The following is a 15,249-nucleotide window of genomic DNA, read 5'->3' as shown; positions in this document are numbered from 1 at the left end:
CATTGCGTCACATACCGCAAGTTTGCTCCTGCAAAGCTTACGGCGGGCGGTCTGCCAGATGACAGCCTTCCCTTAAGGAGCATCGTCACAGTCTTCGTTGCCGAGACTGAGACGCCTACCTCGATACCCCATCCTCCAACTAATTCCATTAGTTGGGCACCTTTGAGCTCCAGTTGGGATCTGGAATTTCCCTCTACGAGCAGCAAGAGGTCGTCAGCATATGCACTTAGTGTACATTCCGCTTCAAGGCGATGCAGAAGAGTGTCCATCAGAATGTTCCAAATAAATGGACCACTGATGGACCCCTGCGGACAGCCACGTGTAACATCAACACTGACTTCGCCGAAGCTGCTGACGATGCTTGCCTTTCGGTCTGAGAAAAAGCTGCGCCAGATCCCAACTTCCCTGCATCCTAGATCCGATAGTCGGCGTAGAGCTGCGTCCCATTCGACATGGTCGAACGCACCCCTGAAGTCCACGAAGATACCGAGCACATATCGAGCCGAGCTGGCTTCGACACTGCTCACGACGTGACTCCAGGCATCCTCAACGCAGCGCCCGGGCCGAAAGCCGAATTGCCATCGACTCTCGTCCGTGAGCACCTCCTTCACACGGTTCACCATGATCCCTTCGAGTACTTTACCGAAGACAGGCAACAGGCAGATACCCCGATAGGACGCTGGATCGCTCCTGTCCTTATCTGGGCCCTTGAGGAGCGCAACCACACGTGGGCGCTTCCACTCAGTGGGGAAGTATCCCTCTGCCAGGCAGCGGGAAAACAACGCTGTCAAGTACTCAGGGATGGCGCGCCAAGCCGCTTTGACCATACCCCCAGTTATGCCATCTAAACCAGGTGAGCGTTTGCTCCGAACTCTGGCGATGCATGTCTCTACCTCGAACCTGTCAAGGGCTGGGGGTACTTCGCCGGAATGGTAACGTCCACTGGCCTCTCCGCAGCGGGAAAGAAGCTGCGGAGCAGGACGTTCGCACAGTCGTGCCAGGTTACAACTTGCTCATCATTCCAGCGAAGGCAACCGAGATCGGTGCACGTCTTGCGGCCTCGGCATATCCGGTAGGCACGCCCCCATGGGTCTTCCTGGTGCTCGCCGACAAATCGTCTCCAGTCTTCCTCTTTCACCTTAAGCATCATCCTCACGTATTCCTTTCGGGTGATCCTGAAATACGTGGCGAGGTCATCAGCACTGTCACTGTGGTTTCGACGCGCATGCTGAAGCCTTCGTCGGGCTCTCCTGAGCTCGCGACGTGCATCAGTGAGGGCGGCATTCCACCAACCCACACGACGTCTGGCTTGTAGCTGTTGGCGTCCCAACACAGTGTCGCTCACCTGATGAACCAGGGAGCGGAGTGCGGAGACCTGCTCATCAGATGCCATCTGGTGAAACTCCTCCAGAGGAAGTTCCAACGATGCAGTCATCAGCTCATCACTGAAACGTCGCCAGTCAGCCCGTTGGAGTTTCCACGAGGGCACCGGAGCATAGCTCTCAACAGTGCTTAATGGATCCGGCGTTACAACAACAGTAATGATGTTGTGATCGCTCAGATCCCACTCGCTTACATTCCAATCATACGTGGCCCACGTAGACGCTGAATCGCTGGCGATCGTTACGTCGATATCGCTTCTTGCCCTGCGATTATCGAACGTGTACACGCTGCTGCGGACATTTAGCACTCCGGCTCGGCTGCCCTGTACCCAATTTGCTAGCAGCTCACCCCGCTGCCTGTTCAAGTAGCCCCGAGAGCGCTCGGGGAGCTTACTGAACCACAGGGGGGATACTGCGTTCGCATCTAGGCCATAGATGACAGGCGTGCGGCTGGCTAGCAGCAGCACCGCATCCATGTACAGCAGGTACGGTTCAATTTCAGTATTGAACTGGCAGTATACGGAGGTGAGGAAAATTGAGCCAAAGTTCCCAGACACACTCACGCATACGCCGTACTCAGTGATGAGCGACGAGACAGGCATGCAGACGACCTCCTGGTCGTCAACGACTATGGCAGCTTTATTGCGGCGGTCGGAGAAAACTCGCATGCCTGCCGGTAATCCGGTGATCCTTCCCCCACGATCAACGTAAGGCTCCTGGATCAGTGCGAACTTGGATCCTGTGTTCCTCATCCTGACACCGAGCTCTATCACGGCAGCTCGACTGCGACCGCAGTTTGCCTGGGTGATGCTAAACATTAGTGTCTAGCAGCCACCTTGGCGAGCACAGCTCCGTAAATCGGGCAAGCCGCTGAGAGCATTAAATGCGCACAGGGTAGCCCCTTGAAGCTGCAATTCCTGCAGTGCACAGGATTGCAGCATTTCCAGGCTCGGTGTCCGGACTGTCCGCACTGACGGCAGATCTGCTCTTTCATCCGGCATTGGGCGATCTTGTGGTCAAAGCTGACACACCTGTGGCACGCATACGTGCGCACCATCGATCGCCAGCGGAAGGCGAACCAATCTACGTAGATCCTGTCGTGTTCCTCCAGGATATCCAGGGCCTTCTGCTCCAGCTCCAGCTGGATATTTATGGGGCCATCGCCTTGCTTCCACGCCTTGGAGGCGATCGCAACAGACTTTTCAAAAGCAGCACACGACATGTGCCCTTGAAAGTGGTTTTTATATAAACCGTCCATGAACTGCTTGACAGTGATGCAACTGTCAACGTCCAAGACGGTTATTCTTGGCCTGAGCGCTGCGGTTCTCTTAATATCTAACCCAAGTTCTTTGAACTTTGGGTTAGCCACTACTCTCCGGATCTCTCCTGACGACGGTGTGCGGATTATCGCACCACCTCGCTTCAGCTCACGCACCTCGTGTACGCGGACACCAAGAGCGGGGGCAACATCCTTGCGAACGCGTTCAGCGACTTGCTGAGGCGTCTCCTCAGGATTGCTGCTAGTCACAATCGCTGACCACGTCTCCGCTGCCTTGCGGGTCCGTGGTGCAGCGATTGGAGCGTCAGCGCGGGCGATTGCGGCGTTGGCAGCGGGGACAGCGAAGGGCGCAACGGCCTGTGGGCGGGCACGGCTCTGCGCCTCTAACTCCACAACCCTGCCGTACAGACTCAGGACAAGCTCCTGGTAGCGTGCTCCTGCATCCAGCACGCTTAGTGCCACATTGCTGGGCACTCCATCGCGAACTACAGCTCTCCTGAGCTCTTGTTCGATGGCCAACATCCGTTGGACCATCTCGTTTGAACAGGTCAAACTTGATGTGGCGGCAGCAGCAGCAGCAGAGGAAGCGGCAGCGGCAGCAGGAGTAGCGGCAGCGGGGGCTGTAACAGCAGGCGTGACAGCAGCGGGGGCAGCAACAACGGGGGCAGCAACAACGGGGGCAGCAGAAGCAGCACTGGCGGCGGCAGCGACGGCGGCAGTAGTGGTGGCTCCAGCCAGCACAGCTGCCAGCGACGCATCGCTATCATCGCCCGAGCTCAAGGCTGGCGCACGTAGCTTCCGCGGGGGCGAATCCAGCGGTGGCGGCATGACGTCATCCGACATCAAGCGCGTTGACACGCGCGCCACCGCAGCGGGGCGCCCGCGCTTCTTACGGCCCGACACTGATCGCGCCGAGCTGGCAGCACTGCTGCTAGCGTCGCTCTCCATGCCTAGGCACTAGGCAACAGAAGGCAAAAAACGCAGCCTTAGGGTATGCAACCCTTTTTTATATTTTTGCAGCACAAAAGTATGCCGCACTTTTTGTTTGTTTTTGATTGGCCGACCAATCACGACAAAGTAACTGTAACTACAGTTGTTCGCGCACAGCTTATCGCCGAGAAGGCAATTTAAGCACTCTTTAGATTTTGAACCGGTAAAATCTACGTAAGCAAGCGTAAACACGTCCACTCGCGGCGACTGTCGAACACAAACTGAGTAGATAGGGACAGAGTCCTGATATTTATTTATCGTGGCGTGTACCCCGAGGGGGTTTACAACCACGGTACGCGTTTGAGCCACATATGTGACACAAAGTACAGCGGGTGAATACGATGCGTCCACCAACGCCCCTAAAAGAAACTCTTTTAGGTACCAAGTTTGAATTCATGCTGTCGGGCATGGCTTCCCTCTTGGGTAGAGGCGAGGCCTATCTTAACCTCTGCTGACTGCGGGGACAGCTTCCGGCTGTGGTCCAACTTTACGTTGAACCACAACATTTTATCAACCACAGCCACCACGATACTCCCACTAAAGGGGGCCAACCTCAATTGGGCTGGCCTTGGCCACCAGCCCATCCCGTGGTTCAAATTAACAGCTTTGATCGGCTGTTCGCAGTCAGAGACTGCTTCCCATTTTGGTTTCCGACAACCAGGAACTGGGTAGACACCAGCGACAGACTCCCGAAAGAGTGAGTCTACCAAATTGAGAGGCTTTGGTCCGCCCTTCGACTAGTCCATAAGGATTTGTCTCCCAAATTGAGGACTTTGGTCAGCCTTCCGACTTTCTCCGGAGAGAAGAGAGTCTACCAAATTGAGGCTTTGGTTTGCCCTTCGACTAGTCCGAATGGATTTTGTCTACCAAACTTAAGGACTTTGGTAAGACCTTCGATGTGTCCACAAGGGCACGTCTCCCAGATTAGGGCTCTGGTAGGCCCTGCGACTCATCGCGGGGATTTTGTCTGCCAAATTGAGGCTATGGTCGGCCTTTCGACTAGTCCATTAGGATTCGTCTTCCAAATTTAGGGACTTTGGTATGACCCTCGACTTTCCTCGTTATAAGGAAAATCTACCAAATTGAGGCTTTGGTCTGCCCTTCGACTCGTCCGAATGGATTTTGTCTACCAAATTAAGGACTTTGGTTGGACCTGCGATTCACTCCGGGGAGATCGTCTACCAATTTGAGGCATTGGTAGGCCTTTCGTAGTAAATGCTACTACCAGTTTTGACTTACGTCAGTCCGGTACTGGTCGACCAGGTCCAGCTCCAGCGTCAAGCAGCATGCGTCGCCTGCTGAAGACTATGCGAGCATAATCTTCAAGCAGTTGCATGCTCTCGTTGGTCGTCAGGGTGTCAGCGAAAGTCCAATCACCAGATGTATTTTGCTGAATTCCAAGCCCTTCCGGGTCTCGCACATCCGCATAGAGGGGGCAGACACATAAGATGTGCTGCCAGTCCTCTACGGGATCGCCACATGGACATTCAGCAGTCTCGCTTAGACCACGCGCATGCAGGAAGGCATTCATCGAGCCATGGCCAGTTATGAGGAAACTGGCATGCATCGTGAACTTGAAGTCTGGGCGGTTGTAGACGAAGCTTACGTCCGGGATGAACTTATGCGTCACACGGCCGTGCTCGCTGTCATCCCATCGGAGTTGCCACTCACGCAGTAAGCGTTCGTCCAACAAGGCTCTCCTCATGTTACGATCAAGGGTCGAAACGTCTTGATCGTAGAGCCAGTCGCCTTCTACCATAGGGTAGTTACGCTTCATTTTCGACTGCATTGCTATACGCATCGCCGCAAGGTCCAGCGGTGGAGCTCCAGCAAGAACTTCAAGGGCATCCGTAGATACCGTTCGGCACGTTGGCAAGCACCCTAATAGGATGAGCCGGTGGCAGGACTTGAGCGCCCTCCTGGCGCCGACTAGTCTCATCACCACCTTGTACCAAACCGTGGCACCAAATAGCGCACAAGGCACCATGAGTCCGGCATAGATCCTTCGCCGTGCTTGCGGACTGAGTCCCCAGTCAACGCGTAGCACACGGGTCAGGGCTCCGACGACTCCGGCCAGCCGATCGCGTAAGGACGCGACATGCGGGAGAAAACTCAACCGCTCGCCGACCGTGATGCCAAGGTAACGGCATTGCGTCACATACCGCAAGTTTGCTCCTGCAAAGCTTACGGCGGGCGGTCTGCCAGATGACAGCCTTCCCTTAAGGAGCATCGTCACAGTCTTCGTTGCCGAGACTGAGACGCCTACCTCGATACCCCATCCTCCAACTAATTCCATTAGTTGGGCACCTTTGAGCTCCAGTTGGGATCTGGAATTTCCCTCTACGAGCAGCAAGAGGTCGTCAGCATATGCACTTAGTGTACATTCCGCTTCAAGGCGATGCAGAAGAGTGTCCATCAGAATGTTCCAAATAAATGGACCACTGATGGACCCCTGCGGACAGCCACGTGTAACATCAACACTGACTTCGCCGAAGCTGCTGACGATGCTTGCCTTTCGGTCTGAGAAAAAGCTGCGCCAGATCCCAACTTCCCTGCATCCTAGATCCGATAGTCGGCGTAGAGCTGCGTCCCATTCGACATGGTCGAACGCACCCCTGAAGTCCACGAAGATACCGAGCACATATCGAGCCGAGCTGGCTTCGACACTGCTCACGACGTGACTCCAGGCATCCTCAACGCAGCGCCCGGGCCGAAAGCCGAATTGCCATCGACTCTCGTCCGTGAGCACCTCCTTCACACGGTTCACCATGATCCCTTCGAGTACTTTACCGAAGACAGGCAACAGGCAGATACCCCGATAGGACGCTGGATCGCTCCTGTCCTTATCTGGGCCCTTGAGGAGCGCAACCACACGTGGGCGCTTCCACTCGGTGGGGAAGTATCCCTCTGCCAGGCAGCGGGAAAACAACGCTGTCAAGTACTCAGGGATGGCGCGCCAAGCCGCTTTGACCATACCCCCAGTTATGCCATCTAAACCAGGTGAGCGTTTGCTCCGAACTCTGGCGATGCATGTCTCTACCTCGAACCTGTCAAGGGCTGGGGGTACTTCGTTAGGAATGGTAACGTCCACTGGCCTCTCCGCAGCGGGAAAGAAGCTGCGGAGCAGGACGTTCGCACAGTCGTGCCAGGTTACAACTTGCTCGTCATTCCAGCGAAGGCAACCGAGATCGGTGCACGTCTTGCGGCCTCGGCATATCCGGTAGGCACGCCCCCATGGGTCTTCCTGGTGCTCGCCGACAAATCGTCTCCAGTCTTCCTCTTTCACCTTAAGCATCATCCTCACGTATTCCTTTCGGGTGATCCTGAAATACGTGGCGAGGTCATCAGCACTGTCACTGTGGTTTCGACGCGCATGCTGAAGCCTTCGTCGGGCTCTCCTGAGCTCGCGACGTGCATCAGTGAGGGCGGCATTCCACCAACCCACACGACGTCTGGCTTGTAGCTGTTGGCGTCCCAGCACAGTGTCGCTCACCTGATGAACCAGGGAGCGGAGTGCGGAGACCTGCTCATCAGATGCCATCTGGTGAAACTCCTCCAGAGGAAGTTCCAACGATGCAGTCATCAGCTCATCACTGAAACGTCGCCAGTCAGCCCGTTGGAGTTTCCACGAGGGCACCGGAGCATAGCTCTCAACAGTGCTTAATGGATCCGGCGTTACAACAACAGTAATGATGTTGTGATCGCTCAGATCCCACTCGCTTACATTCCAATCATACGTGGCCCACGTAGACGCTGAATCGCTGGCGATCGTTACGTCGATATCGCTTCTTGCCCTGCGATTATCGAACGTGTACACGCTGCTGCGGACATTTAGCACTCCGGCTCGGCTGCCCTGTACCCAATTTGCTAGCAGCTCACCCCGCTGCCTGTTCAAGTAGCCCCGAGAGCGCTCGGGGAGCTTACTGAACCACAGGGGGGATACTGCGTTCGCATCTAGGCCATAGATGACAGGCGTGCGGCTGGCTAGCAGCAGCACCGCATCCATGTACAGCAGGTACGGTTCAATTTCAGTATTGAACTGGCAGTATACGGAGGTGAGGAAAATTGAGCCAAAGTTCCCAGACACACTCACGCATACGCCGTACTCAGTGATGAGCGACGAGACAGGCATGCAGACGACCTCCTGGTCGTCAACGACTATGGCAGCTTTATTGCGGCGGTCGGAGAAAACTCGCATGCCTGCCGGTAATCCGGTGATCCTTCCCCCACGATCAACGTAAGGCTCCTGGATCAGTGCGAACTTGGATCCTGTGTTCCTCATCCTGACACCGAGCTCTATCACGGCAGCTCGACTGCGACCGCAGTTTGCCTGGGTGATGCTAAACATTAGTGTCTAGCAGCCACCTTGGCGAGCACAGCTCCGTAAATCGGGCAAGCCGCTGAGAGCATTAAATGCGCACAGGGTAGCCCCTTGAAGCTGCAATTCCTGCAGTGCACAGGATTGCAGCATTTCCCGGCTCGGTGTCCGGACTGTCCGCACTGACGGCAGATCTGCTCTTTCATCCGGCATTGGGCGATCTTGTGGTCAAAGCTGACACACCTGTGGCACGCATACGTGCGCACCATCGATCGCCAGCGGAAGGCGAACCAATCTACGTAGATCCTGTCGTGTTCCTCCAGGATATCCAGGGCCTTCTGCTCCAGCTCCAGCTGGATATTTATGGGGCCATCGCCTTGCTTCCACGCCTTGGAGGCGATCGCAACAGACTTTTCAAAAGCAGCACACGACATGTGCCCTTGAAAGTGGTTTTTATATAAACCGTCCATGAACTGTTTGACAGTGATGCAACTGTCAACGTCCAAGACGGTTATTCTTGGCCTGAGCGCTGCGGTTCTCTTAATATCTAACCCAAGTTCTTTAAACTTTGGGTTAGCCACTACTCTCCGGATCTCTCCTGACGACGGTGTGCGGATTATCGCACCACCTCGCTTCAGCTCACGCACCTCGTGTACGCGGACACCAAGAGCGGGGGCAACATCCTTGCGAACGCGTTCAGCGACTTGCTGAGGCGTCTCCTCAGGATTGCTGCTAGTCACAATCGCTGACCACGTCTCCGCTGCCTTGCGGGTCCGTGGTGCAGCGATTGGAGCGTCAGCGCGGGCGATTGCGGCGTTGGCAGCGGGGACAGCGAAGGGCGCAACGGCCTGTGGGCGGGCACGGCTCTGCGCCTCTAACTCCACAACCCTGCCGTACAGACTCAGGACAAGCTCCTGGTAGCGTGCTCCTGCATCCAGCACGCTTAGTGCCACATTGCTGGGCACTCCATCGCGAACTACAGCTCTCCTGAGCTCTTGTTCGATGGCCAACATCCGTTGGACCATCTCGTTTGAACAGGTCAAACTTGATGTGGCGGCAGCAGCAGCAGCAGAGGAAGCGGCAGCGGCAGCAGGAGTAGCGGCAGCGGGGGCTGTAACAGCAGGCGTGACAGCAGCGGGGGCAGCAACAACGGGGGCAGCAACAACGGGGGCAGCAATAACGGCAGCAGAAGCAGCACTGGCGGCGGCAGCGACGGCGGCAGTAGTGGTGGCTCCAGCCAGCACAGCTGCCAGCGACGCATCGCTATCGTCGCCCGAGCTCAAGGCTGGCGCACGTAGCTTCCGCGGGGGCGAATCCAGCGGTGGCGGCATGACGTCATCCGACATCAAGCGCGTTGACACGCGCGCCACCGCAGCGGGGCGCCCGCGCTTCTTACGGCCCGACACTGATCGCGCCGAGCTGGCAGCACTGCTGCTAGCATCGCTCTCCATGCCTAGGCACTAGGCAACAGAAGGCAGAAGAAACGCAGCCTTAGGGTATGCAACCCTTTTTTATATCTTTGCAGCGCAAAAGTATGCCGCACTTTTTAGTTTGTTTCTGATTGGCCGACCAATCACGACACAGTAACTGTAAACTGTAAGCTCGCGCACAGCTTATCGCCGAGAAGACAATTTAAGCGCTCTTTAGATTTCTAAACGGTAAATTCTACGCAGGCAAGCGTAAGCACGTCCACTCGCGGCGACTGTCGAACACAAACTGAGTAGATAGGGACAGTAGGAATCTCGTTAATCCATTCATGCGCGTCACTAATTAGATGACGAGGCATTTGGCTACCTTAAGAGAGTCATAGTTACTCCCGCCGTTGACCCGCGCTTACTTGAATTTCTTCACTTTGACATTCAGAGCACTGGGCAGAAATCACATTGTGTCAACACCCGCTAGGGCCATCACAATGCTTTGTTTTAATTAGACAGTCGGATTCCCCAAGTCCGTGCCAGTTCTGAATTGATTGTTAATTGATAATCGTTATAATTTAAAAGAACTAATCGGTTGCCCGACTAGTATTCTTAAAAATTTTAGCAAGAAAGTTCCACAATTGGCTACGTAACTAAACTATCCGGGGAACAAGAAACTACCATAAAAATGATAGAAACTCTATTTACCCAGAACGAGCACATAAACCATGTTATTGTTTCCCAATCAAGCCCGACTATCTCAATCTTCAGAGCCAATCCTTATCCCGAAGTTACGGATCTAATTTGCCGACTTCCCTTACCTACATTATTCTATCGACTAGAGACTCTTCACCTTGGAGACCAGCTGCGGATATTGGTACGGCCTGTTGAGAAGTTTGCGTATCCCCACCATAAATTTTCAAGGTCCGAGGAGAAAATATCGACACAACAGTATATGTCATGCTCTTCTAGCCCATCTACCATATCTCTCTGCGAAAGACTTCCATGGTAGTACGGCTATAAAACAGAAAAGAAAACTCTTCCGATATCTCTCGACGGCTTCTTTATGGTCGTTCCTGTTGCCAAGGATGAGCACGAGGCCCATATTTAATAACAAACGGATACTCAACAGGTTACGGAATTGGAACCGTATTCCCTTTCGTTCAAAATTATTCAAGTGTATAAAAATCGGTATATAGGCACATTGATTCTGATTTTTCTTTACTTGAAAATTTTCGGCTTTCGCCTTGAACTTAGGACCGACTAACTCGTGATCAACCACTGTTCACACGAAACCCTTCTCCACTTCAGTCCTCCAAGGTCTCATTCGATTATTTGCTACTACCACCAAGATCTGTACCAATAGCGGCTCCATGCAGGCTTACGCCAAACACTTCTATGCACACCATTGTACCTTCCTACTCACTAAAGTTTCAAAATTTATATTACAAGTAATATAAATCATCTACTTTAGCGGTAATGTATAGGTATACAACTTAAGCGCCATCCATTTTAAGGGCTAGTTGCTTCGGCAGGTGAGTTGTTACACACTCCTTAGCGGATTTCGACTTCCATGATCACCGTCCTGCTGTTTTAAGCAACCAACGCCTTTCATGGTTTCTGTATGAGTTGTTAATTTGGGCACCGTAACATTACGTTTGGTTCATCCCACAGCGCCAGTTCTGCTTACCAAAAGTGGCCCACTGGGCACATTATATCATAACCTTAAACTTCATATCAAGAAAGTTAAGGTTCTTACCCATTTAAAGTTTGAGAATAGGTTAAGATCGTTTCGACCCTAAGGCCTCTAATCATTCGCTTTACCAGATAAGATTATTTTATATAATATTTATATGCACCAGCTATCCTGAGGGAAACTTCGGAAGGAACCAGCTACTAGATGGTTCGATTGGTCTTTCGCCCCTATACTCAATTCTGACAATCGATTTGCACGTCAGAACTGTTTCGGTCTTCCATCAGGGTTTCCCCTGACTTCAACCTGATCAAGTATAGTTCACCATCTTTCGGGTCACAGCATATATGCTCAAGGTACGTTCTAGTTAGAGGCATAAATAATATAAATATCATTATACATAACTATATAGAACGCCCCGGGATTGTGTTAATTAACTATAAATAGTTAAAAAACTAATCCCATTATTAGTCAAGTTAATTACGCTATTAGGTTTATATCCCAATAACTTGCACATATGTTAGACTCCTTGGTCCGTGTTTCAAGACGGGTCCCGAAGGTATCCTGAATCTTTCGCATTGTTAATCATACAAGTGCATATAATAAACATAAAAATCAATGATAATCATGCCATTATATAATTCCGAAAAATTAACGCACTGTAATCTTATAAATCTATCAGCACTTTATCAATATTACAACTTTTATTTCATGTTAAAATGCAAGCACTTTAATTGAAACAAACAAAATGACATAAATGTATGATAAATTAATATGCTAATAGATTACAATGTCCTTATATGGAAAAAATGCACACTATTATTATAATATTTTTTAAACATTACAATTCTAATGATGAATTTTCCATAACGGATATTCAGGTTCATCGGGCTTAACCTCTAAGCAGTTTCACGTACTATTTAACTCTCTATTCAGAGTTCTTTTCAACTTTCCCTCACGGTACTTGTTTACTATCGGTCTCATGGTTATATTTAGTTTTAGATGGAGTTTACCACCCACTTAGTGCTGCACTATCAAGCAACACGACTCTTTGGAAACACCATCTAGTAATCATTAACGTTATACGGGCCTGGCACCCTCTGTGGGTAAATGGCCTCATTTAAGAAGGACTTAAATCGTTAATTTCTCATACTAGAATATTGATGTTCCATACACTGCATCTCACATTTGCCATATAGACAAAGTGACTTAGTGCTGAACTGATTTCTTTTCGCTCGCCGCTACTAAGAAAATCCTTGTTAGTTTCTTTTCCTCCCCTAATTAATATGCTTAAATTCAGGGGGTAGTCCCATATGAGTTGAGGTTGTATAAAACAATGTTAATCGAACAAATATTATTTTGTTCAATATAATGGATTCTACTAATTATACATTTTGAAGATCTATAATATTTACAACAATTCTTTTTAACGCATCATTAATAAGAGGCAATTCTAGATGAAAAAAAAATTAAAATTTTTCTTTTATGCTAGACCTTCCTCAGTATTATTTGATTTGAAAAAAGAAATATATATCTTCAATTTTCTCATACAAAATATACAATGAGATATAGTACCTTCCATTTAAATATTTTAATATTATGAATATTATTTTACAAATGTATGCCTCCCTTCAGACACATACACATTAAAAAATATCCAATAATATACCATATGCTCGAAAATTTCAAAAAAATTTTCAAACAACTTAATTAGCATAGTCTTACAACCCTCAACCATATGTAGTCCAAGCAGCACTATAAAATTAATTAAAGTACATAACAGCATGGACTGCGATATGCGTTCAAAATGTCGATGTTCATGTGTCCTGCAGTTCACACGATGACGCACAGTTTGCTGCGTTCTTCATCGACCCATGAGCCGAGTGATCCACCGCTTAGAGTGATAAAATTTATATTGGTTTATTTCATTACGTCATAAATATGTTTATTGAAAGAAATTAAAAATACACCATTTAACTGGCATATATCAATTCCTTCAATAAAAATGTTTTTATACCTGAACAATGTTGCGAAATGTCTTAGTTTTACATAATCTTTAAAAACGTGGTACATGACAAAAAACTTCATATAATTACTAATAATAAACATTTTTACAGATATATGTAAAACGTTAACCTGAAATCAGGTACAACATTATATATTCAGGTTGTTGCGTTTATATAACGTATGCAAATTAGATAATGAGCAATACGTCTGTGCAACGCATGTATACTATGGTCCATATACACGCAATTTATTTCCACATCATCACGTTTACAAATATTATATCCATATATAAACATTACAACTTTACTTTATAACTAAGCTGGCTTATAAAAATTTGTAAACGAGAATTCTGTGAATAATTTAATGACAATAAAAATTTTATATTGTTAAATACAAAATCTTTTTTACTAACGGAAAAGAACATTATACAATAATGATCCTTCCGCAGGTTCACCTACGGAAACCTTGTTACGACTTTTACTTCCTCTAAATAATCAAGTTCGGTCAACTTTTGCGAAACAACCGCAACACACGAGGCGTCACAGTGATCACGTCCGGAGACCTCACTAAATAATTCAATCGGTAGTAGCGACGGGCGGTGTGTACAAAGGGCAGGGACGTAATCAATGCGAGTTAAAGTTTGAGAATAGGTTAAGATCGTTTCGACCCTAAGGCCTCTAATCATTCGCTTTACCAGATAAGATTATTTTATATAATATTTATATGCACCAGCTATCCTGAGGGAAACTTCGGAAGGAACCAGCTACTAGATGGTTCGATTGGTCTTTCGCCCCTATACTCAATTCTGACAATCGATTTGCACGTCAGAACTGTTTCGGTCTTCCATCAGGGTTTCCCCTGACTTCAACCTGATCAAGTATAGTTCACCATCTTTCGGGTCACAGCATATATGCTCAAGGTACGTTCTAGTTAGAGGCATAAATAATATAAATATCATTATACATAACTATATAGAACGCCCCGGGATTGTGTTAATTAACTATAAATAGTTAAAAAACTAATCCCATTATTAGTCAAGTTAATTACGCTATTAGGTTTATATCCCAATAACTTGCACATATGTTAGACTCCTTGGTCCGTGTTTCAAGACGGGTCCCGAAGGTATCCTGAATCTTTCGCATTGTTAATCATACAAGTGCATATAATAAACATAAAAATCAATGATAATAATCATTATATAATCATGCCATTATATAATTCCGAAAAATTAACGCACTGTAATCTTATAAATCTATCAGCACTTTATCAATATTACAACTTTTATTTCATGTTAAAATGCAAGCACTTTAATTGAAACAAACAAAATGACATAAATGTATGATAAATTAATATGCTAATAGATTACAATGTCCTTATATGGAAAAAATGCACACTATTATTATAATATTTTTTAAACATTACAATTCTAATGATGAATTTTCCATAACGGATATTCAGGTTCATCGGGCTTAACCTCTAAGCAGTTTCACGTACTATTTAACTCTCTATTCAGAGTTCTTTTCAACTTTCCCTCACGGTACTTGTTTACTATCGGTCTCATGGTTATATTTAGTTTTAGATGGAGTTTACCACCCACTTAGTGCTGCACTATCAAGCAACACGACTCTTTGGAAACATCATCTAGTAATCATTAACGTTATACGGGCCTGGCACCCTCTGTGGGTAAATGGCCTCATTTAAGAAGGACTTAAATCGTTAATTTCTCATACTAGAATATTGATGTTCCATACACTGCATCTCACATTTGCCATATAGACAAAGTGACTTAGTGCTGAACTGATTTCTTTTCGCTCGCCGCTACTAAGAAAATCCTTGTTAGTTTCTTTTCCTCCCCTAATTAATATGCTTAAATTCAGGGGGTAGTCCCATATGAGTTGAGGTTGTATAAAACAATGTTAATCGAACAAATATTATTTTGTTCAATATAATGGATTCTACTAATTATACATTTTGAAGATCTATAATATTTACAACAATTCTTTTTAACGCATCATTAATAAGAGGCAATTCTAGATGAAAAAAAAATTAAAATTTTTCTTTTATGCTAGACCTTCCTCAGTATTATTTGATTTGAAAAAAGAAATATATATCTTCAATTTTCTCATACAAAATATACAATGAGATATAGTACCTTCCATTTAAAT

General features: G+C 48.2%; 1 non-coding gene and 1 pseudogene across 1 annotated transcript; both read right to left on the bottom strand.

The window, feature by feature from the left end:
* Positions 1-9,636: 9,636 nt before the first annotated feature.
* LOC115483727 lies at positions 9,637-12,404 on the bottom strand (annotated as a pseudogene).
* Positions 12,405-12,801: 397 nt separating this feature from the next.
* Positions 12,802-12,980, bottom strand: LOC115483729. Its single transcript, XR_003944586.1, has one exon. It is a non-coding gene; the product is annotated as a 5.8S ribosomal RNA (ribosomal RNA).
* Positions 12,981-15,249: the final 2,269 nt, after the last annotated feature.

Source organism: Drosophila hydei, unplaced genomic scaffold (assembly GCF_003285905.1).
Source record: "Drosophila hydei strain 15085-1641.00,03,60 unplaced genomic scaffold, DhydRS2 tig00008152-arrow-arrow-pilon, whole genome shotgun sequence".
Classification (NCBI taxonomy): Eukaryota; Metazoa; Arthropoda; class Insecta; order Diptera; family Drosophilidae; genus Drosophila; species Drosophila hydei.
The sequence above is the reverse complement of the archived record's forward strand: the minus strand, read 5'-3'. Positions and strand labels throughout refer to the sequence as shown.